The following is a 25,057-nucleotide window of genomic DNA, read 5'->3' on the forward strand; positions in this document are numbered from 1 at the left end:
CTAAGATGATCGAAGTCCTGGAGACTGAAACATATGAAGAACGGTTGCAGGATTTGGGATTGGCTACTCTAAAGAAAAGAAGAATTAGGGGGTGACATGATAGCAGTGTTCCAGCATTTGAAGGGCTACCACAAAGAAGAGGGGGGGCAACTTGTTCTCCAAAGCACTGGAGGGCAGGGCAAGCAACAATGGATGGAAACTAATTAAGGAGAGTAGCAACCTGGAATTAAGGAGAAACTTCCTAGCAGTGAGGACAATTAACCAGTGGGAGAGGTTGCCTCCAGAAATCATGGGTGCTCCATCACTGGATGTTTTTAAGAAAAGTCTAGAAAGTCACTTACCTGAAATGGTATAGGTTCTCCTGCTTGAGCAGGGGGCTGGACTAGAAGACCTCCAAGGTCCTTTCCAGCTCATCCATTCTATTCCAGTCTTATTCTTTCTGGACTTGGTGGGATCCTGGATAGTTGAGGGAGAGAATCAAGATCAAATGAATCTGCACCCAGTTTTGGTCACCGCGATGTAAAAAAGATGTGGAGACTCTGGGAAGAGTGCAGAGAAGAGCAACAAAGATGATTAGGAAACTGAAGGCTAAAACATATAAAGAACAGTTGCAGAACTGGGTATGGCTAGACTAGTGAAGAGAAGGACTAGGAGAGACATGATAGCAGTGTTCCCATATCTCAGGGGCTGCCACAAAGAAGAGGGAGTCAAGCTATTCTCCAAAGCACCTGAAGGCAGGAGAAAAAGCAATGGGTGGAAACTAATCAAGGAGAGAAGCAACTTAGAATTAAGAAGAAATTTCCTGACAGTGAGAACAATTAATGTGTGGAACAACTTGCCTCCAGAAGTTGTGAATGCTCCAACAACGGAGGTTTTTAAGAAGATGTTGGATAACCATTTGTCTGAAGTGGTGTAGGGTTGCCTGCCTAGGCAGGGGGTTGGGCTAGAAGACCTCCAAGGTCCCATCCAACTCTGTTATTCTGTTTTTTCTTGATTCATTATGACTCAACTTGTACTGTTGAAGCCCTGGGACATTCCCTGCTCCCCATTTCTCCCCCGCCTTCTCTCATAAAGGAAGATCACCAGCCTGTTTTGCAATTCTACTTTGATTCTTCATAAATCCCTTGGATGAAAGGATTGGGATCAGGCAGTGAGGTTGATTGTTGTATCAGTTCAAGGCTGACCTCCATCCAGTTTTGCGCAATCTCTTCAGCCATTCCTCAAGGCTGACCTCCACTTTAGACACTATAATTGATAGGGTACAACTTGAGGCATCTCTCAAAATGGAGGTTACAGTAGATTACGCATAAGCAAGTTGTCAGTCAAGGAAAGTGTTTTGAGCTAGACTTCCCAAGAGCATGAAGCAAACTTCTTGGCCCAGCAAAAAACCCTTTTATGAATTTATAGTGAATTCTGCTCATTCACATCCAGCAAAGTCTTTCAAGGGAAGATTTACAGTCTCAGACCTGATCTGGCTTGGAGAGCTGACAGGCCAATATCTGCAGAACTTGGCAAGGAGTCTCGGAGAGTCACGAACCAATGAAGAGAACTAATTGTCTCCTGCAAACTCCACTCCCCTTTTGCTCCTCTTTTATTCCCTATGGGAGGAGCCATTCATCATCCACTTGTGGCCTTACTCCCAAGTCGACCCTTGTTCCTTAGCTGTTCCCTTTGTCTGGCAACTCTGCGCATGCAGACACTGGGAACAGGCTCCAGCTGTTCGTCTGCCTCACTGATGTCTGAAGGTAGCTGATAACTGGCATACGGCCCTGGCTCTATCTCTGCCTCCGATACAGAGCCCTCATCAGAGCCTTCCCCAGACTCCAGGACTGGCCCAGGTTCCTCCCCAACCTCCTCATTGTCCGACTCTGCTGCCAGCTCTGCTGGGGGTGTGTGTTGACACAACAGGAAGACTGGAGTTCTTCTCCCCCCTAACGGAAAATCTATCCTTCTTGCTACAGTAGAAATATTGAAAGTAGAGTTGGGAGTGCTCCTGGACTTTTGTGATTTTCCACCAAATTTATAACTTGGGTGGAAGAGGGACCTGAATATCACTAGTGAAAGTTGAAGTTCTCCAACCATTTCTGAAGGATAAAATTTCTCTGTAATGATGCTAGAAGGTAAATGTCTGTGAAGATCCTTAGTCATCCAGATCATGGTTGTCCCAAAAGTGCTTTTTCAAGAGGCAACGGGGACTTCTTTATTTTTCCTTGAAGACGTATTGCTTCTCACCCAAGAAGCTTCTTCAGTTCTTCAGAATCAAAATCATACTGATATTATTCAGGGTCCCGAACTCTCAGAATTTCCACTAGGAACCCTCATCAACCAAGCACAATAAAGTGTTTTACTACATTTTATGCGCATTTAGCAATATCTCTTTTACACATTTTATTGGCCTGTTATAATTTAACTGCAGGTACTTACATCATTACTGCAATAAACCATTTCCTCTCCAACTGAAAAGGGTGTTCCTTTAACCTGTACATCCACATTCTTTTAATCTGAGATTTTTTTTCAAAATCCCCTCAATATAGGTAGTCCCTGCCTTACAACAGTTCATTTAATAATGGTTCAGAATTACACAGAGTTATAGACGGGACCTGTTCCCCAAAATAGACTCACCTGTTCAGTGTTGTGACAAATGAACACAAAGGCATCTCACAGCCAAATTTTGCAAACTGCCCTAAAATTAGGTACAACGGTGGAGGTGGGCATCTAAGGGGGATCAAAACTGTGTCCTTTCTCGATCTGGTTGGAGTTTCTGTCTGTAATTAAAGAGGAACAATGTGTCCCTGAAGCCGACATTTCATAAAGACTTCATTTCTTTATCCTCTTCTCTCTCTCTCTCTCTATATATATATATCTATATCTATATCTATATCTATATCTATATCTATATCTATATCTATATCTATATCTATATCTATATCTATATCTATATCTATATCTATATCATCTATCTATCTATCTATCTATCTATCTATCATCTATCTATCTATCTATCTATCTATCTATCATCCATCCATCCATCCATCCATCCATCCATCCATCCATCCATCCATCCATCCATCCATCCATCTATCTATCTATCTATCTATCTATCTATCTATATAAATTGCTGTGTGTGTGTATGTTCCAGATATCTCTGGACGCCTCAAGCAATTTCAACCAAACTTGGTACACAGATGACTTACTCTCTTACTCTTAGACACCCCTAACACTCCTCGGGGTGTGTGTTCTGTTAAGATACAGCCTGTTGTGCCTTCAAATGGCTTCTACTGTACAACGCAGTGGGGTTGCCATAGTAGCAGCTTCACAGTACTCCACAAGGGGGCAAAACTCTCTTAAATAATGCCTCACTTAGCAACAGAAATTTGGGGTTCAATTGTGGCCATAGGTCAAGGACTAACCTAACAACAACATTGATTCACTTACTAACTATGAAAGAAAGGTTGTAAAATGTGGCAAAACACACTTTAAAAATGCCTCACTTAGCAACTGAAATTTTGGGTCCAATTGTGGTTGTAAGTCGAGGTCTACCTGTAGTCTCCTTTATTGGTACAGGTAGTCCTCAACTTACAACAGTTTGCTTAGTCATCGTTCAAACTTACGACAACCTTGAAAAATGTGACTCATGACCATTTCACAGTTATGACCTTTCCAACATTGCCATGGTCATGTGATCTGAATTTAGAGCTTGGCAAACTGGTTCACAGTTATGATGGTTGCAGTGACCTTGAGTCACGCAATCTCTTTTTGCGACCGTTTGACAAGCAAAGTCAATGGGGGAAGCCAGATTCACTTAACAACTGTGCTACTCTTCCGACCGAGGTTTCCTAAGACCAAGAAGCAAACTCCTTGTCCCGGCAAAAAAACCCTTTTATTAATTGACTGTGAATTCTGCTCATTCACATCCAGCAAAGTCTTTCAAGGGACGATTTACAGTCACAGACCTTCTCTGGCTTGGAGAGCTGCCAGGACGATATCTGCAAAACTTGGCAAGGAGTCTCGGAGAGTCATGAACCAATTAAGCAAACTAATTGTCTCCTGCCAACTCCACTCCCCTTTTGCTCCTCTTTTATTTCCTCTGGGAGGGGCCATTCATCGTCCACCTCTGGCCTTACTCCCAAGTTGACCCCTGTTCCTTAGCTGTTCCTTTCGTCTGGCAACTCTGCGCATGCGCACACTGGAACATCTCAGCTGTTCTTCTGCCTCACTGATGTCTGGAGGCAGCTGGTAACTGTCAGATGGCTCTGCCCCCCTCTCTGCCTCCGACACAGAGCCCTCATCAGAGCCTTCCCCAGACTCCAGGACTGGCCCATGTTCCTCCCCAACCTCCTCATTGTCCGAATCTGGCGAGCCACAACAGCTACTAACTGCCGTGATTCCCTTAACAACCGGTTCAGAAAAGGTCGTAAAACAGGGTGAAACTCACTTAGGAAATGTCTCACTCAGGAGGAATAAGATTATGTTTATGTCTACTGAAATGTATGATATCCAGATGCCAAACCACACGGTGATATGTATAAAGAATATAAAAAAATAAAAACTTGATTGAGAAAAACAGGAATGTCTCACTTAACAATGGAAATTGGGGGTGTGGGGGTGTGGATTGTGGTCATAAGTGGAAGTCTACTTTTATTTATAAGGGAATTACCCCTGGCTAAATCATGTACACTTTAATGGAAGACGAGAAAGTGTCTCTTATTTGCTTGTTTCCCGAAACGTCCCTTAAAACATGAAGCAAACTATTAATTCAACAAATCTAAGTCATGGTAAAATACATTCCATAACTTTGCATCATGGGATCAAATTAAATTTATAACACATGCTTTTTGGGGGGGCTGGGGGATTGGGGAAAGCAATCTTTGCTTCATTGGAAATTCCACAATGTGAGGGGGAGAATAATTTATCGCTGTTTTACCACAATAGTAGATTTACCTCTTAGGAAAGAACATTCTTCTGATTTTTTTGCCTCCTGCAGGAAACCTGTGTCGGATGAGTCTGCGTGCTTTCTTTCCTTCTTCTGTTCATTTCCAGCGTGGCCAAAATAATTGCTTCCCGTAAAATGTGTTATGCAACCTGGCTGGGATCCAGCAACAGACTGGAGGCTAAAAAGGGTAGAAAGAGGATGATATTTGAAAGCTTTGATTCAGTGGAGAAAAAAAAAAATCTGAGCCGTAAAAAGAACAGATAACTTATTTTCCCCTGGTGGATTCAGAACGACCCTTGTTGTACAGGGTAGTCCTCAAGGTATGACTGCAAGGGAGCCCAACGCTGAGGTGGCGCAGTGGTTAGGGTGCAGTACTGCAGCCACTTCAGCTGACTGCTAGTTCTGCAGCTCGGCGGTTCAAATCTCACCGGCTCAGGGTTGACTCAGCCTTCCATCCTTCCGAGGTGGGTAAAATGAGGACCCAGATTGTTGGGGGCAAAATGCCGACTCTGTAAACCGCTTAGAGAGGGCTGAAAGCCCTATGAAGCGGTATATAAGTCTAACTGCTATTGCTATGTTGCTCAGTGAAGCAGTAACAGAGTTGGAAGGGACCTTGGAGATCATCTAGTCCAACCTCCTGCTCACATAGGAGACCTGTACTGGGGATTCGAACTGCTGACCTTACTGATCGACAAGCTCAGTGTCTTAGCCACTGAGCCACCTAGTCAGCTGGTTTTATTTTCTTTCAAGAGGCAACTGGATTTCCTTGTCTTTCTTTTGAAGACGTTTCGCTTCTCCTCCAATGAAGCTTCTTCACCTCTCTTGGTTGAGTAGGTTTTACCCCGTTTGGCGACTTTTCTTGCCGCCGTGGTTAAGTGGATCATTGCAGCTGTTAAGGGAGTAGTAACACAGTTGTGAAGTGGCTTCCTCTTTGACTCTGCTTGTCGGAAGGTCACAATAGGGGATCGAGTGACCCCGGGACGCTATGACTGTCATTAAATGTGAGTCAGTTGCCAAGCATCTGGATTTTGATCCCCAGATCATGGGGACGCTAAAATGGCTTCGAACAGTCACTAAATGAATTGTTGTAAATCGAGGACCAGCACTATAGGAATCCTCCCCACCCCTCACATACTTTTATTGTTTTATATATGTTCATGTTTTGGACATGTGATGCGATGCCTGGAAAAATACGCCATACTTCAGTTAATCCTCCAGGGAAAGATGGAAGGCAAAACTAGATGCAGGGAGAAAAACAACATCATGGCTTCAAAATCTAAGGGTCTGGTTTGGACAAAACTGGGCTGTTGATAAAAATAGGATCGCCAACATGATTTAGATTTAGATTGTTTATTTGTATGCCGCCCTTTTCCCTGGGGGGACTCAGGGCGGCTCACAATCCAAAGGAAGGGGGGGAAAACCGACTTTTACATATAAGACAGTACATGATTAAAACGCAACATTCATACCATTCGGGCGGGTTACAATCTTTAGCCCCAGGCCTGACGGGATAGCCAGATTCTAAGGGCTGTGCGGAAGCCCTGGAGGGTGGTGAGGGTACGAAGCTCCACGGGGAGATCGTTCCATTGGGTCGGGGCTACCACCGAGAAGGCTCTCCTCCGCGTGGTGGCCAGTCGGCATTGGCCAGCGGATGGAACTCGGAGGAGGCCTAAATGATGAGATCTAATGGGTCGTGTGGAGATGATCGGCAGTAGGCGGTCTCTCAAGTACCCAGATCCACTACCATGAAGGGCTTTATAGGTGGCAAGTAGCACCTTGAAGCGTATCCGGAGATCGACAGGTAGCCAGCGCAGCTCGCGGAGGATAGGTGTTACGTGGGTGAAGCGAGGTGCACCCACAATCGCTGACGATGATGGATAGGGTACAAGACTGTGGTGGGTTTCAAAAATTGTTGGAACCTACTCTGTGGGTGTGGCCTCCTTTGTGGGAGTGGCTTGCCACCCATGTGACCAAATGGGAGTGGCTTGCCGACCGGATATGAAATTATGAATTAGTACTTTTTTTTTTTTTTAAGAGAACTTTTTTATTTTTCTTTAAAAAAAAAAACACAAATATGTCATCATTTGTCAATCATTAAGACATTGAAGTACAAATTTTTTTGTTGTGTGTACCCCTCCCTCCCTCCACCCCCCCATCCCCCCTCCTCCTTCCCCCCCCGACTTCCCAGAACCCGTACACGGTATGGATTTTTAACTAACACAGTCTAAAATCTATTGAGAAAAAAGAAATAAAGAAATTAATGACATTCTAGATTGAACTTAGCTTCTTCTTACTGAACTAACTTTTAACAGTTTAAATCATTTCTGACCTTAAGCATAGGCTAACTGGAATTTCTTAGTCCCGTATTTATTTTGTATATAGTCAATCCATTTTTTCCAGTCTCGTTTATATCTCTCATTTGAATGATCTTTGAGATATGCCGATATTTTAGCCATTTCAGCTAAGTTTGTTACTTTCAATGTCCATTCTTGGATTGTAGGCAAGTCTTCCTTCTTCCAATATTGCGCCACCAACAGTCTTGCTGCAGTTATCAGGTGCAGAATCAAATTGGTCTCTACCACTGTAAAATCAGTACATATACCTAGTAAAAATAACTGAGGAATAAACTTTATCCTTCTTTTAAAAACATTTTGCATGACCCACCATATTTTTATCCAAAATGCCTTAACCTTTTGGCAGGTCCACCATATATGATAATATGTAGCATCGAGAGAACCACACCTCCAACATTTAGGCTGTACATTCGGATACATAGAAGCCAACTTTTTAGGATCTAAATGCCATCTATAGAACATCTTGTAAAAATTTTCTCTCAGATTTTGAGCTTGTGTAAATTTCACATTTCTTACCCAAATTCTTTCCCATGTATCCAACATTATTGGTTCCTCAATATTTTGAGCCCATTTTATCATACAATCTTTAACTAATTCTGTTTCCGAATCCATCTGTATTAGTACATTATATATCCTCTTTATATGCATTAAGCTTTGATCTCTTATTTGTTTAAACAGATTATCCTCAACTTGAATAAAGCCAATTTTTTGATCTATTTTCCACCTAGCCTGTAATTGGATTAGTACTTAGGTCGGTCCAAGTAGCTATTCAGAAACTCTGGCATTGAAGCGTGCAAGTCTTAAAGCTGTCAAGTTACAAGATCCTTGCCAGTGGTGGGTTTCAAAAATTTTTTGGAACCTCTTCTGTAGGTGTGGCCTGCTTTCCGGGTCCGCTGGTGGAACCTCTTCTAACCGGTTCGGTAGATTTGACGAACCGGTTCTACCGAATATGTGCGAACTGGTAGGAACCCACCTCTGGCACAAGAAGAAGGATATATGTTCAGGGATTCACTTGGTTTGCGCTCACTTTTCTGTAAAGTTCGTAACAATGAAGTCCATCTCAACCACCCAATGCTTGTCGAAGCAACGGCGGTCAGGTTTGGATTGCAGCACAGGTCACTTAACAACTGTGGTAATTCACTTAACAACGGTAGCAGGAAAAGTCATAAAATGGGGCAAAACTCACGGAGCAATTGTCTCGCTTAGCAACATAATTTTTGGCCTCAACTGTGGTGGTAAATTGAGGATTACCTGTAATGCTGCTCTATTTGAGAATAGAGCTGGAAGGCACCTTGGAGGTCTTCTAGTCCAGTGTTTCTCAACCTTGGCAACTTGAAGATGTCTGGACTTCAAGTCCCAGAATTCCCCAGCTGGCTGGGGAATTCTGGGACTTGAAGTCCAGACATCTTCAAGTTGCCAAGGTTGAGAAACACTGTTCTAGTCCAACCCCCTGATCAAGCAGGAGTCTCTATACCCATGAGGGTGAACCGATGGCACGCATGCTATTGCCAGCTGCTCTTCTGGTTTAAAAAACAGGCTGTTTTAGGGCTGTTCTCAGACCTGAAATGGCCCGAAAAAGACCTCCCCAAAAAACACCCTGAAAACAGTCTGGAAAACAGCCTGAAAATGCCCCCAAAATGAGCCTGAAAATAGCCCGAAAAATGCCCCCAAACCAGGCTTATACACACTGTCCAACTGGTCTTCGGGTTTCCGGCGCGCACACATGCACGCATATTCTGGTTTGGGCCCAAAAGTTTCCCCATCACTGCTTTCCACCCTTTCAGACAAGGGATTCTCCAGTTGTGTATTTTGTACGCTTCTATGTCCCAGTCATCTCTGTTTATTCTGTTCATTCTGCCTTTGGCAAACATCCTTTATAACAGGAAAAACCTCAAGAAGCATATTTGATCCTGGCTCTCTTTCAGCCGCTACAGAATTGATTCTCGTATTTGGGTCCCGTGGTTTGTTCTATATCTTTGTGGACACAAAGAACGGCTTTTTTTTTCTTTTTTGGTGGTGGTGGGCGAATGGACTGAGCAGCGTGCACGCATACACACACACACACACACACACACACCACACACACACACTTTGCACTGTCAGGAACTGTAGATGCCACAAAACTGAAAAAACCTTTTGCCGATGGTATTGCTTTGGGAGTTAATGGCGTGTGAGTAATTTTCGCTGGCAATAACACAAGTTTAACAAGAACAAGCTTGGCCTGGGCAAGGAAAGATTAGGTTGGCAAGCGTTCAGGAAAACCTGAACCCAGGATATAGAGGCTCAGGCCTGCGAGCACGGTGTGACTTTATGCAAACACAGGAAATAAAGCAACAATCAAAGGGTTTTGTTAAGCGGAGAGGTCAGATATTTCTCCCTTTCAGATTGCAGTGGCTTGCTCCTGTTTTTGTTTTTTTTATTCATTTTAAAAAAAAGCAAGTTCCTAATTCTGGTGGTGATGATTAAGATATGCTTGAAAAGAGTCTCTCCTGGCTACTCCAAGCCAACACCTGAGAGTAAGGCAATCTCCCTATTGCTTTTTTGTTACTCCCTGTGATCAGCAAAACTTACCGATGAAGCCCTGGACTTACGACCACAATTCAGCCCAAAATGTTGGCTGCTAAGCGAGACAGTTAAGTGAGTTTTGCTTCATTTTACGAACTTTCTTCCACAGTTGGTAAGTGAATCGCTGCAGGTTTTAAATTAGTAGCACAGTTGTTAAGTGAATCTGGCTTCCCCCATTGACTTGTCTTGTCAGAAGGTCATGTGTCCCTGGGACATTGCAACTGTCATAAGTATGAGCCGGTAGCCAAGCTCTAAATTTGGATCACGTGACCATGGGGATGCTGGAAAGGCCATAACTGTGAAAAACGGTCCTCAGTCACATTTTCAGTGCCGTCATAACTTTGAATGGTGACTAAATCAACTGTCATAAGTCAAGGACTCCTTGTAACCTTCGGCCCAGTCTTCATGAATTTCACAGGATTCCCCCCTTCCCTGGGCACGTGAAAAAATGGCATGTTCATTTTCTTTTATCTTCACAAGTGCCACCGAGGGGTGTTAGGGGTGTCTTACCCCCACAGTGTTTGTCTCCAGAGAGTAAGTCATCTGTGTACCAAATTTGGTTGAAATTGCTCGAGGCGTTCCAGTGTGTTATGCTGGAACACACACACACAGAGACACACAGCCATTTATTTATATATATATATATATATATATATATATATATATATATATATATATGTATGTATGTATGTATGTATGTATGTATGTATGTATGTATGTATGTATGTATAGAAGAAGATGATAAAGGAATGACGTCTTTAAGAAATGTTGGCTTCAGAGACACCTTTTTCCCCTTTAATTACAGACAGAAACTCCAACAGATCACCAGTTTTGATCCCCCTTAGATGCCCACCTCCACCGCTGTACCTAATTTTAGGGCAGTTTGCAAATTTTGGCTGTGAGATGCCTTTGTGTTCTTTTGTCACAACACTGAACAGGCCAGTCTATTTCGGGAAACAGATCCAGTCTATAAGACTGGCTCGCTCCTGACTGCTCTGTAAATTAAGAATCTTATCCCTATGTTACCAGGATCAATTAAGCTGCTTGCTAAATTCAGCAGAGCTAATCCCCAGGATTAAGAATGTGTATGTATTCGTTTTATTTAATCTGTTGATTAACAGTTGCAACTGGGGTTATAGTTCCTAGCTCATTCCATAAATAACATTAGATTCCAGAATAGAATAGAATAGAATAGAATAGAATAGAATGGAATGGAATGGAATGGAATAGAATTGGAATAAGAATTGGAATGAAATGAAATAGGAATTAGAATAGGAATAGTATTGGGATGGAATGGGATGGAAAGGAAAGGAATAGAATAAGAATGGAATGGAAAAGAATAGGACAGAATATACGTAGAATAGAACAGAACAGAACAGAACAGAATATAGAATAGAACACAGAAGAGAAGTGTGATTGGACAGACAAGGAATTGTCTCTTGTGCATATACTCTCCGTGTTCATACAAACAACAAATGATAAATCACGATCACAATCATAAAATGCAATCATCATAAATCATAAGATCCAACACTCAGTGATAGTCATAGGATACTAAATAAAAGCAATCCACATAAATGCTAAGATGCAAATAACACAGTTACAATCACTTTTAACGGTAAAGGAACAGGTAATAAAAAAGATGAGGACAATAATAATAATACAGCCATACTATGTGGTTTGAAATGCTAGGGGCCAAAGACACTGTTGTGGGAATTCGTTGTTTAGCAGAGCATGAACAACGTCAGAGCGTTTTCCGTCAGAATGGGGATAATTACTGGTAATGATTTTTTATGCCCTGTAAAAACTGAGATCCATTGACAGACAGATGTTCCTGACCAAACCGGTTTAGGGTCAACTTTATGGGATGTTTGCATTCGCACGGAGATTATTTGGCTAAGGAATATCAGAGAAAACAAGCAAAGGAAGGAAGATGGGTGGGAAGGAAGGAAGGAGAACCTTGGTGATAACCTGCAGCTGAAAGAGAAAGTTTGTTTATTACAGAGAAAGCTTGTTTATTGCAGCTGAGTTGAAAGAAAACATTCTACCCTGCTCAATGAAATACAATTTACAATTCCAGCCATAGGGAAGAAAGTCCAACAATTCTCAAATTATTATTATTTTCCGGCAAACAGGAATTTCTTTGCAGTTTTTAGAAGCATACAGTTTGTCTTCCACTTACAAAAGTTCAATTTAGTGACCAAAATTACACCAGCACTGAAAAAAAGTGACTTGTGACCCTTATTCACACTTATGACCGTTTTAGCACCCCTATGGCCACAGATCAAAATCTGGATGCTTGGTGACTGACTCCTATTTATGTTCGTTGCAATATGAGTCATGTTTTGCACCTTCTGACAAGCAAATTCACTTAACAACCGTGTTACCTAACAACTGCAGGGATTCCCTTAACAATCATGGCAAGAAATGGTTGTAAAATGGAGCAAAACTCACTTAACAGTTGTCTCACTTAGCAATAGAAAAGTTGGGTTCAGTTGTGGTCGTAAGTCAAGGACTACCAATTATTGTTGGTATATAAGCTGCATGGAGACCAGGTATGGAATCTGAATTAAAGGAACTTTCCCAGGATGATTTTAATACAGGTAGTCCTCAACTTACAACAGTTCATTTAATGACTGTCCAAAGTTACAGTGGCACTGAAAACAGTGACTTATGCCCAATTTTTCACACTTATGCGCATGGTGAAGTGATTTACATTTGGATGCTTGACATCTGACTCACATTTATGATGGTTGCAGTGTTCCGGGGTCACATTTTCCACTTTTACGACCTCCTGACAAGCAAAGACAATGAGGAAGCCAGCTTCACTTAACAACCGTGTCAATTATGTTAACAACTTCAGGGATTCACTTAACAACTGTGGCAAGAAAGGTCGTAAAATGGGGCTAAAGTCACTTAACAAATTTCTCACTTAGCAATAATAATTTTGAGCTCCATTGTGTCGTAAATCAAGGAATACTCATATATATGAGTAGCAAAGCATGCACGAAGCGAACCAGCACCAACGTGGGTAGGCGCCCAGCCCACCCCTGACGTATATATGTATATATCTATATGTATGCACAGACACACATGTATATTAATTTCAGGAACTAATATGAATTAACAAGCAAAAACTATCTGGAATATTTTATTCTGAATTATCTTGCAATTAGCTTATTATTATTATTATTCGCAACAACAGAATTGTATCACAGCAGCCAGTTGTTTTGCCGGATTTGGCATTGATTACTAGTTGGGCCCCACTCAGTAATGTATTTTCGTAATATGCGTGCAGATCCAAGCAGTGCAGCTTTTTGCATTTGACTGATGGTGATTTTGTCAATTTTTAACTGTTTTAAATGTAATTCCAGTGCTTTTGGAATAGCACCCAGTGTGCCAATTACCACTGGAATTACCACTGCTGGTTTGTGCCATAGTCGTTGAATTTCGATTTTTAAGTCCTGGTATTTAGCAATTTTTTCATGTTCCTTCTCGGCGACCCTGCTATCACCTGGTATTGAGATGTCTATGATTGTGATCTTATTTTTCTCAACCAGTGTGATGTCTGGTGTATTATGCGCCAGTATTTTGTCTGTTTGTATGCGAAAATCCCACAAGATCTTGACCATCTGATTTTCGGTGACTTTTTCAGGGTGATGTTCCCACCAGTTTGTTGCTGTTTTAATATTATAATTTTTGCACAAATTCCAATGGATCATTTGTGCTACTGAATTGTGCCGCAATTTATAATCGGTCTGCGCGATTTTTTTACAGCAGCTGAGTATGTGATCAACAGTTTCATCAGCTTCTTTGCAAAGTCTGCATTTGGCATCATCAGAGGATTTTTCGATTTTGGCCTTAATGGCATTTGTGCGGATAGCTTGTTCTTGTGCAGCCAGGATTAGTGACTCTGTTTCTTTCTTTAATGTACCTGTTGTTAACCATAACCAAGTTTGTTCACTGTCCACTTTATCTTTTATTTTTTCCAGAAATTGGCCATGCAGTGCTTTGTTCTGCCAACTCTCCATTCTTGATTTTATCACATCTTTTCTGTATTCTTGTTTCGTCTGTTGGGCCTTCAGTAGTTTTTTGTTCTTTACTTCAATTAATAGATGTTCTTGACTTTCTTTTAAATAATCAGCCAGTGCATGTTTTTCTTCTTCAACTGTTTGCTTCACTTGTAATAATCCTCTGCCAACTGATTTTCGGGGCAGATATAGTCTATCAGTATCACCACGTGGATGTAAACTGTAGTGCATTGTCATTAGTTTCCTGGTTTTTCGGTCCATAATGTCCAAATCGGCTTGTGTCCAGTTAACTATACCAGCTGTGTATCTTATAACTGGTATTGCCCAGGTAGTTATGGCCTTGATTGTATTTCCACCATTCAATTTAGATTTCAAAATTTTCCTAACTCTGTTGGTGTACTCTCACCTGACAATAGTTTTTACTTCTCCATGCTTGATGTTATCCAACTGCAGAATGCCTAAGTATTTGTAGGCTTCATTTTCGTTGCATTTAATTAGTTGGCCATTGGGCATTGCAATTCCCTCACATGCAGTGATTTTGCCTCTTTTTATGGATACAGTGGCACATTTTTCCATGCCAAACTGCATTGAAATATCGGTGCTGAATACTCGGACTGTATTTTTCAATGATTGGATTTCTATTTCTGACTTTCCATAGAGTTTCAAATCATCCATATATAGTAAATGCAATTTTTTTCAGCTTCTTTGGCTGTTTGGTAGCCTAATTTCATTTTTTTTAAGATTACTGATAGTGGGATCATTGCGATGATGAAGAGAAGAGGTGAAAGTGAATCACCCTGGAAAATTCCTCGCTTGATATTAACCATTCCGTAGATCTCATTCCCTACTGCCAACTCAGTTCTCCATTGTTTCATTGCCTTTTCAGTAAAGGATGTAATATTTTTGCTAATGCCAGTTGTTTCTAAGCATTTTATGATCCAACTATGTGGCAGTAAGTCAAATGCCTTTTTGTAATCAATCCAGATCACATTCAAGTTCGTTTTTCTGTTCTTACAATTTTCTAATATCATTTTATCAATTAGAAGCTGATCTTTTGTGCCCCTGCTCCTTCTTTTGTTGCCTTTTTGCTCTACTGGCAAGATGTTGTTTGTTTCCAAATAATCCATCATGTTATCTGCAATAATGCCTGTGAGTAATTTGAAGGTTGTTGGCAAGCATGTTATTGGTCTGTAGTTTTCAGGTGTTCTTCCTTTAGTTGCATCTTTCTGAATCAAGTATGTTTTTCCAGTTGTCAACCATTCATCAATTTGGCCCTTTTGTAAAATTTCATTCAGTTGCCTGGCCAATATTGCATGTAAACTGGTCAGATATTTGAGCCAGAAACCATGTAATTGGTCCTTTCCAGGTGATGTCCAATTCTTTACCTTTTTTACTCGATTTTTGACCATCTCAGATGTTATTTCTAATACTTGCATTTGTTTGTTGCCAATGCTTTTCTCAAAGTCATGTATCCACTTTGCTTCCTTATTGTAGTCCTTTGCATTTTCCCACAATTCTTTCCAGAATTCAACTGTGGCCTGCTTTTCTGGTTTTTAACTTTTGGTGTCACCATTCACATTAAGACTTTGATAAAAACACCGTTGGTCTGATCGAAATTGCTGATTTTGTTTATATTGGATGATTCGTGCCTCATATCTTTCAATTTTTCTAGCTGTTGCTATTATCCGCTGTTTTACAATCTCTACAGCTTCATTGATGTTTCTTGTATCCAATCTATATCTTCTGATTAGCTGATCTATGGTTTTGTTGTTTTTAAGCCGTTGCTCATGCATGTTCTTTAAGTTACTAGCATCTGCCCTTAATTTTTTGACTTTTTGTTCTAATCGGATTTTCCACTTTGGCTTTGATGCTTTTTCTGTTGTGTGACTAGGTACTTTGATTTTAATGCCTAGTTCATTAGTGACTATTACAGCTGCGCTGTACATTAACTGGTTCGTTTCCAAGATGGATCCCGATTCAATTGTTGAAAACACTGCATTAACCATTTTCATGATAGGGGCCAAAATTTTCTTAGGCACAGTTTTTAGTGATGATAAACGTTGCCTTTCCTCATTAAGCAGAAAATGCTCCATGATCTTATCCTTCAATTCTTTTTGTCTTTGAGTTAGTTCATCAGTTGGTTCAGTGATAACTGGTTCTAGTGGTGGTGGTGTTATTTCCTGTGGCACGACAAAACCGCGCTCCACTAAAGCATGCCCGATTAAATCGCGTCGCTGACGTCATCAGCAGGGCGACAACAGCGACCGCGGAGAAAAAAGGGCGCTTTAAATAGCACTTTGAAAGCAAGCCGATTCAAGTTAAGGTAAGGGTTAGGTTTAGGGTTAGGTTAAGGGTTAGGGTTAGGTTTAGGGTTAGGTTAAGGGTTAGGGTTAGGTTTAGGGTTAGGTTTAGGGTTAGGTTAAGGGTTAGGATTAGGTTTAGCGTTAGGTTAAGGGTTAGGTTTAGGGTTAGGTTTAGGGTTAGGTTAAGGGTTAGGTTTAGGGTTAGGTTTAGGATTAGGTTTAGGGGGGTTAGGTTTAGGTTTAGGTGTTAATTTTAGCTTTAGCGTTTACAGCGTGCTTTTTTCTCCACGCTGTTGTCGCGCTGTGATGACGTCAGCTACGCGGTTTCGTCGAGCGCGCTTTAGTCGAACACGGTTTTGTGGTGAAACCGTTATTTCCTCCCCGAGAGCTTCTTCTGGGAGTTCTACTATAATGTCTTTAGTTGTGTCTTGAATATCAGTTATTTCCGCTTGTGATATTGTTTTTTTGGTTTTGCAATTTGCCTGAATTTCCTCAAGTTCAACTTCACTAAACACTTTATTCCGTATAATAAATCGCCTTTGATCTGCTAGCCATTGTTCACTAACATTTGAATCTGGATATTGTTCTTTCCATAATTCATACATTCGCTTTAAATAGCCTCTTTTTTCTGGCTCTGAGTTGTAGTAACAGGCCATTATGGCACGGTTTTCATCTGCACTATATTTTTGTCGTTTTGTTGGCTGGTCCACTTGTAGCCCACTTATCGACGGATGTCCAGGGACCCCAACATCCGCCGCGGCCCTTGTTAACCCGTGCGACAACTGATGCGGTATAAAATTTTTATTCGTTTCTTTCACCATATTGTATGGCTTGGCGGGGTTTTTTTATGGGACCAGTTGCCAACCTGACCCCAACCCTCCTCCTTTCTCATCCAGGCTTGGGACCGGCAACGGCGGAGTTGAGTTGTTGTTGTTGTTATTATTATTATTATCATTATTTATTGTTATTTATTATTATTATTTTCTTCTTATTATTATTTTCTTCTTCTTCTTATTATTTTCCGCTTCTTCTTATTATTATTCTTTCTCTGTTGCCAGCTACTTTTTGAAGTCTCCTAGGGGAATTTCTCACTTAACATTGTGGTCGTATGCTGAGGACTACCTGTAGGTGCCTTGAGTTGAGGGGGACTTCACACAGCATCCATCTCCTTTTGCTACATCTCAATTTCACTCCCCACACCCTCACCCCCAACTGAACCCCGTGCATAACAATGAGAACTTGGGTCTGTGTGTGTGTGAGCAACAGTCTTACCTTATCTGCCCCACTTCTTAGGGCTCTTGTGAAGCAATTCCCACCGTCCCAGACCCTCCCAGAGACGGCCAGAGTGGATACAAAGAGCATTGGACGACCCTGCAAGGCTGTTGTGCCACAAAAAAACCACCCCGGGGTTCTTTTGACAGACTCAGTCCAAGGCGAACATAGCCCCCCACCTTTTCCTCAGATTGGTGAGGGGGTTGAGGTGGGACGCCGCCCATCAATTCTTCAAGGGGGGGGGGCCTCGCCCAAGGGGGCGGGGCTTCTCCGGCCGGCGGGAACCGCGGGCTGCAGCCGCGAGCGTGAGGCGTGGGAAATCCTCCCGCGGCTCGGCGGGCGTCCCCGAGGCGGCTTCGGCTCCTCCCCACTCGTGACCGCCCCGTCCCGCCCCGCCCCGCCGGAGGCGGTGGGGAAGAAGAGGCGAGAAGGGAGGAAACGGCGCTTGAGGAGAAGGAGGAGGAGGAGAAGAGCAGCGCGGGGGCGAAGCTCGCTCGTGTGCAGGTAAGGCTGGAGACGCGCGTGGGGGTTGGGGAGGGGGCTGCGATGGGGAAGGGAAGAGGAGGGGGTGAGGCTTTTAGAGACCCCCTTGGCAGGGCGTATATAGACCCGGCTCCGAGAATCCCGGAAAAGTCTCGGGTGGGTTCCCACGACCCGTGGTAGGTAGCCAGTGGCTGGGCTCCGGCTGGTGAGGCTGGAGACGTGAGTGGGGGACCTGGGATAAGGGGAAGGAGGGGTAAGAGGTGGGGAAAAAGGGGAGAGGGCATGCAGATCTGGTTCCGAGAAGCCCCCTTTGCCTGGAAGAGTCTGTGGTAGATTCCCACAACCCGTTGCAGCCAGGGGCTGGGTTCCGGCAGGTGAGGCTGGAGACACGTGTAGATGGGCTTTGGATGGGGAAGGGAGAAGGGGGTTAGGCTTTAGGGATCCCTCAGGAGGGGGAAAAATGGGGGCGAAGGCATATGGACCCAGCTCCGAGAAGCCCCCTTTGCCTGGAAGAGTCTCTGGTGGGTTCCCACGACGCTTTGTAGCCAGCTGTCGCTCATGGCTGTTGAGGCTCGAGACGCGAGTGGGGGTCATGGGATAGAGGGAAGGGGGAAAGACTTCAGGTGGGCAAAGAGGGAAGAGGGCATCTAGACCTGGCTCGAGAAGCCCCTTTGCCCTGTAGAGTCTCTGGTGGATTCCCACGACCCATTGTAGCCAGTGGCTGGGTTCTGTGGCAGGTGAGGATGGAGACACGTGTTTGGGGGCCTGGGATGGGGGAGGGAGAAGGCTTAGGTTTTAGGGACCCCTAGGCAGGGGGGAAAATGGAGCTGAGGGCATTTGGAAAAACCCCCTTTGCCCAGAAGAGTCTCTGATGGTTAGCCAGGAGCTGGGCTCTGGCAGGTGGGGCTGGAGATGTGAGTGGGGGTCTTGGGATAGAGGAAAGGAGTGGGAAGACTTTAGGTGGGCAAAGAGGGTAAGTGGGCATCTAGGCCTCCTTTGCCCTGTAGAGTCTCTGGTGGCTTCCCACGCATCCCTCGGGAGGGGGCAAATGGGGCGAGGTCATATTGGCCTGGCTCCAAGAAGCCCCATTTGCCCAGAAATCTTTCTGGTGGCTTCCCATGGATCCAGCTGAGTATTGTGGCTGGGCTCCGTCAGGTAAGGATGGAGACGCATGTAGGGGGCCTTGGATGGGGAAGGGAGGAGTGGGTTAGGCTTTAGGGATCCCTCGGTAGGGGGCAAATTTGGGCGAGGGCATATGGCCCCAGCTCCGAGAAGCCCCCTTTGCCCCCCTCCCATGGGATCCCTAAAGCCTAACCCTCTCCTCCCTTCCCCATCCAAGGCCCCCCTACACGGGACTCCATCCTTACCTGCTGGAGCCCAGCCAGGAGGCTGGGGATGAGGCAGTACGGAGGAGGGGTTGAGGCTTTTAGGGACCTCTTGGGAGGGCATCTATAGACCTTTGCCCAGAAGAGTCTCTGGTGGGTTCCCACCACCCGTGGTAGCCAGCTGAGCTCCAGCAGGTGAGGTTGGAGATGCGTGGGGGGGGCATGGGATGGGGGGGGGGAAAGGATGGAAGGAAGGAGGGGTAAGACTTTAGGTGGGCAAAGAGTGGAGGGGGCATCTAGACTGGCCCCGAGAAGCCCCCTCTGCCCCGAAGACCCTCTGGCTGGGTTCTCATGACCCATTGTAGCCATGTGATGTTTGGCTCCGGCAGGTAAGGCTGGAGATGCATTCCCCTAGGATGGGGAAAGGAGGAGGGGGCAAGACTTCAGGGACGGCTTGGGAAATGGGCAAAGAGAGGAGCGGGCATCCACACCTGGTCCCGAGAAGCCAGAGCCCGGGAGACCCTCTGGCTGGGTTCCCACCACCCCTTTCTAACCTGAGCTGAGTTACACACCCGATTTGCGACCCTCTACTTTCATCTCATGGAAGAGTTTGGCTAAAGGGAAGGGGACTTTTGCTCTCTTGGAGGCTCCTAGTTGACCATTCAGATGGGTGTCTGGTGTCAAGCCAGGCCGTGGATAGGAGAAACGGGTTATAGGGTGGGGGAGAAACATTTAACAGATTAACAGAATTGGAAGGGACCTTGGAGGCCATCTAGTCCAACCCCCCCACTTCCCAAGCAGGAGACCCTACAGATCATTTCTGACAAATGGCAGTCCAATCTCTTCTTAAAAAACATCCAGTGTTGGACCATCCACAACTTCTAGTGGCAAGCTGTTCCACTGGTTAATTGATATAGGGTTTGGCAAAGCCGGGCGGGAAAAGGAAGAGGTGTGTGTTCAAGGTCCGACTTTCAGGAATTATGTGGGTTGGGGGAGCTGAGAAGCCCCTTATTCTCCTAATAATAAATAAATAAATTTTTGAGGAAGCTGGGCTTGATCTGGTGGTCGTGCTGCAGAGGTTGAACCTCAGAGCAAGACCCTAAAGCAGGGTCAACCTTTTTATACCTACCACCCACTTTTGTATTTCTGGTAGTATTAAAATTTTCTAACCGCCCACCAGTTGCACAGTAATGGTGATTTATAAAGTAGGGAAGTAAATTTACTTTATATAATTTATAAAGCAGAGTTACAGCTAACCCCTACCGCCCACCATGAAAGCTGGAATGCCCGCTAGTGGGCGGTAAGGACCAGGTTGACTACCACTGCCCTAAAGGATGCCTCCCCCTCCCCAAAAGGACAACCCCAAAGACTCATGGGAAGGAAACTCAACCCACGAGGTCATCTAGCCTTTCCCAATCAGGTGCTCCTTAAGACATGTTGGACTCCATCCCCAGCCAGGACAGAATGAGGGGCTCCAAGCTTGCAGCTGCCAGTTAAGTTTCACTTCTGATCTGTGTCCCCCCCCCCCCTCAATTCATCCGGTGGATGAACTGAAAATTTTGCATATCAGGGGAAGGAAGATCCCACTCAATTCTGTGGGTCTGAGCAGGTTTCTAAAAAAAAATGCTCTGCCCTCCCGCTTGGGGGTCGGCTGGGGAGCAGGGGGGCAGGCACTGACTGACACCCTGGTTAGCTCCAACCCTTGGAAGGCGCTCTCTTTATTTATCCAACTCTGGCCAAAGAGCCTTCGTTGCTTTCATTGTGCTTACGGATTTCTGCCAAACCAGTCCAACCTCTGTGGCTCGAAAGTACAAAAAGGCTTTGCCAGGCTTTTCTTGGCAGTTGGCAGTTGGAACTGAGGTGGGTTGGAGTGTGGAGAGGGAGCGGGTACAGGTGGCCTGAGTTTGCAGAAGAGGGAGACGATCTTAGGGAGACCTCGCAAGGTAAGGTTAAAAATCTCTCCTTGACTGGCGTTTTGGCTCCTGGCAGCTTCATGCACTCATCCATGGAATTCCGTTTTGCAGGAGCATTCAGCTGGGTTCAGTCATCTTCTGGCGTCTTCACTTCTCAGTGTAGCCCACTCTGGACTTTATTAGTGGCCTCCCTTCCAAGCCCTAAGCAGTCATGATCCTGCTTAGTTTGTCAATCTTACGTTTTGCAAAGTTGACTAGGCGTTGCTGTCCAGTTGGACAAATTCACTAACGGTAGGTCCGGATTTTACACGGATGTTGCGTTTCCAAACAGGCTGAGAATTAGAGAATTTCAGACTTTCCTCCTGTAATTCGAACCCTGGTTTGATGGGTTGGGTGGCTCCCAAGCTTTAACCTTTCCCTGCTCAGGTAGTCCTCAACTTATGACCACAATTGAAGGCCCAATGCTTCTGTTGCTAAGTGAGACAGTTAAATGACTTTTGCCCCATTTTCTTGCCACCATTGTTAGGTGAATCACTGCAGTGGTTAAGTTACTAACAAGGTTGTGAAGTGAATCTGGGCTTTCCCATGGACTTCGCTTGTCGGGAGGTCGCAAAAGGGGAATCACGTAACTCTGGGATCCTGCAAGGGTCATAAATATGATCCAATCGCCAAGCATCTGAAATTTTGATTTGGGGGTGCTACAATGGTCGTCAGCATGAAAAACGACCATAAGTCACTTTTTTCACTGCTGTTGTAACTTTGAATGGTCATTAAATGAATTGTTGTAAGTCGAGGACTACCTGGGGATGGTTTAATCAGTGCCTTCCCTGCTAAGGTCACTGCATCCAACAGCAGCATGTCGGATTGACCTGTTCTGTCCTGCAGCCATCCAGGTTCCCCCACCCAAACATCTGACTGATGGATTTATGATGCACCTTTGGAGAAAAGCCACAGCTAATTTGTGGCTTTGGAAGCTCCAGTTCAGGGGTGTGTGTGTGTTTGTGTGTGAGAGAGAGAGAGAGAGAGAGAGAGACAGACACACACACACACACACACACACACACAGACAATTTGTATGTTACTTTGCAGGCTGCAGTAGTGGAGATTAAAAAAGGCCAGAAAGAATAAAAGAAATTATATGATTTTCAGGAATTGAACCTGCACTAACCCAAAACTTCTCTCTTTCTCTTCCTGAATTTATTGCAAAAAAAAAGAACTTGTGGCAATTGGCAGTACGGTGTGTCATGGACTGCCTCGTATGCCAATGGGAACGAAAAGTGTGGTTTGTTTCTGTAATTGGTGATAACTGAAAAGGTCTCGAGGCTGAAGGAGGAAAGGGACGTGTTCGACCGCATTGTTACAGTTATATTGCATTGCTAAATCCTGTTCAGGCCTGAGGCCACAGATGACAATGAAACATGTATTCCTTTGGTAGAAATTCACCTGAGCATTATCTGTATGTTACGTGTTCTAATCGTGGTCAGGACCTTTCCAAATAATCAACTAATAGAGTTGGAAGGAACCCTGGAGGTCTTCTAGTCCAACTCCTTGCTCAGGAAGGAAACATTATACCCTTCCAGACAAATAGTTTTCTATTCTTAAAAATCTCCAGTGATGATGTAATCCCAGCATCTAGAGACAAGCTGATCCATTGGTTAATTGCTCACTGTCAGGAAATCTCTTTTTATTCCTTAGTTAGTTCTCTCTGTGATTAGTTTCCATCCATTGCGGCTTCTTCTGCCTTCAGATACTTTGGAGAAAGATTGAACCCCCCTCTTCCTGATGACTATTAGATATTCCTGTTGATGATTAGTGGACTGGAGGCTAAAACATATAATGAATGGTTGCAGGAATTGGGCATGATTAGTCTAGTGAAGAGAAGGACCAGGGGAGACATGAGAGCAGTCTTCCAATATTTGAGGGGCTGCCACAGAAAGAAGAAGGGGGTCAAACTATTTTCCAAAGCATCTGAAAGCAGGACAAGGAATAGTGGATGGAAACTGAACAAGGAGAGATTCAACCTAGAAATAAGGAGCAATTTCCCGATAGTGAGAACAATCAACCAATGGAACAGAAGTTGCCTTCGGAAGTTGTGGGAGCTTTATCCTTGGAGGCTTTCAAGAAGAGACTGGATTGCCATCTGTCAGGAATGGGGTAGGGTCTCCTGCTTGGTTGGACTAGATGACCTACAAGGTCCCTTCTGACTCTGCTATTCTGTTACATTCCTTGTGGCAGCCCCTCAAGTACTGGAAGTCTGTTTTCTCATTACATTAGACATAACTAGATATACCCAATTTCTGCAACTGTCCTTTGTATGTTTTATCCTCCAGTCCCTAAGATGTTCTCTATATTTTTTTTTTGGGGGGGGGGTTAGGGAGGGAGATCCCCACCTTTTAAAAAGTCTTAAAGATCAGGCTATTCTCCCGAGTCTTGGGGCTTGGGCGTGTTTGTTATTTTTTTGTCTTCTGTTTGTATATTCAACTCAGATTTCACTTTGTTTGGGTTTGAATGGCCTTTTATCTTACATAATTTGCAAATTGCCCAGAACTGGAGTTACATCCAAATTGAATCTAAAATTAATTAAATAAAACCAGCTAACTTGTCAACCAGCTACCTAACTTGCCATCTACCTAACTAACTTGTCAACTAGTTTTGCGTCCTACCCCAGATTATTCCCATTTGAACAAAACTTGCATACTAGTTGCAACTCTGTAAGCCAGTAGGATAAGCGGTGAACTGACTTTTCCATTTCAAAGACAAGCTTCTTCTGCTGTAGGTGTAACTTGTATGTCCCTACTCCCTTTTTACTTACACGTTTGGTGTAACGCAAACCTCGGAAGGCAAGTTATTCCATTGGTTAATTGCTCTCACCGTTAGGAAATTTCTCCTTAGTTCTAGGTTGCTTTTCTCCTTGATTAGTTTCCATCCGTATTGTCAAGATTGACTCCTGGGAATTTCTTCTCTGAGTCCTTTGAAGCTTCTGCTTGTGTCATCAGTGATGGTATCAAGCCATGATCCCTGGTGGCGCAGTGGTTAGAGTGCAGTACTGTAGGCTTCTGCTGCCTGCCGGCTGCCTGCAATTAGCCAGTTCGAATCTCACCAGACTCAAGGTTGATTCAGTTTTCTGTCCTGCCAAGGTGGTTAAAATGAGGACCCAGATTGTTGGGGGTAATACACTGACTCTGTAAACGGCTTAGAGGAGGCCCTGAAGTCCTGTAAAGCGATATATAAGTGTAAGTGCAATTGCTATTGCTATCTAGTCTTCTGCTGGTCTGACCTTTGACTGCCTTTGATTTTTTCCTGCTTCAGGATTTCCTTTCCTTCACATCATTTGTCCAGAATATTTAAGCTTCAGCTCAGTTATCAGTGCTTTCAGCAGCAGTATGGATTTATTTCATTTACTGCTGGAGATTTCTTAGGGATCCAAGGCATTTTTAACAATTTTCTCCAGCACTACGCTTCAAAGGAGCCCATTTTTCTTCATCCAGCCTTTCTGATGGTCCAGCACTCACAGCTAAATGTTGCCCTTTGGAAGTTGGTGTTTTAACGCGGCAAACTCTTGTTGGCAGTGTGATGATTATAGTAATCATTCTAATAAACATTTGGCTGTAAGCAAGATGGTCAAAGCAGGAAGATCAAGGATGCAGATAACGACACCTCCCCAAAGAGAACGCAACTTTCTTTTTTTAATTATTATTATTTCTTTCTCTCGTATCAGCTTTCTTAAATGTAAATGTGTTTTTATTTTCCATTTTCATTTCGTACAGTCACATATATACTGTGCATAACCGGGGCCATATAACATTAAACAATAAACACAGCCATTCCTCTTGTCAACAATACCCCCCAAAATAGAAACCCACTGTACCTCTTCGACC

At 43.8% G+C, this 25,057-nt stretch overlaps 1 protein-coding gene across 1 annotated transcript in view; it reads left to right on the plus strand.

Annotated features, from left to right (window-relative positions):
• The first annotated feature begins 17,888 nt into the window (after positions 1-17,888).
• MCTP2 (multiple C2 and transmembrane domain containing 2) overlaps positions 17,889-25,057 on the plus strand; it is a 158,202-nt gene continuing 151,033 nt past the window's right edge. The window contains exon 1 of the mRNA XM_032233653.1: positions 17,889-17,962. The gene's annotated coding sequence lies outside the window, so the exon portion shown is untranslated. The remainder of the gene's footprint in view (positions 17,963-25,057) is intronic.

This window comes from Thamnophis elegans, chromosome 16 (assembly GCF_009769535.1).
Source record: "Thamnophis elegans isolate rThaEle1 chromosome 16, rThaEle1.pri, whole genome shotgun sequence".
Classification (NCBI taxonomy): domain Eukaryota; kingdom Metazoa; phylum Chordata; class Lepidosauria; order Squamata; family Colubridae; genus Thamnophis; species Thamnophis elegans.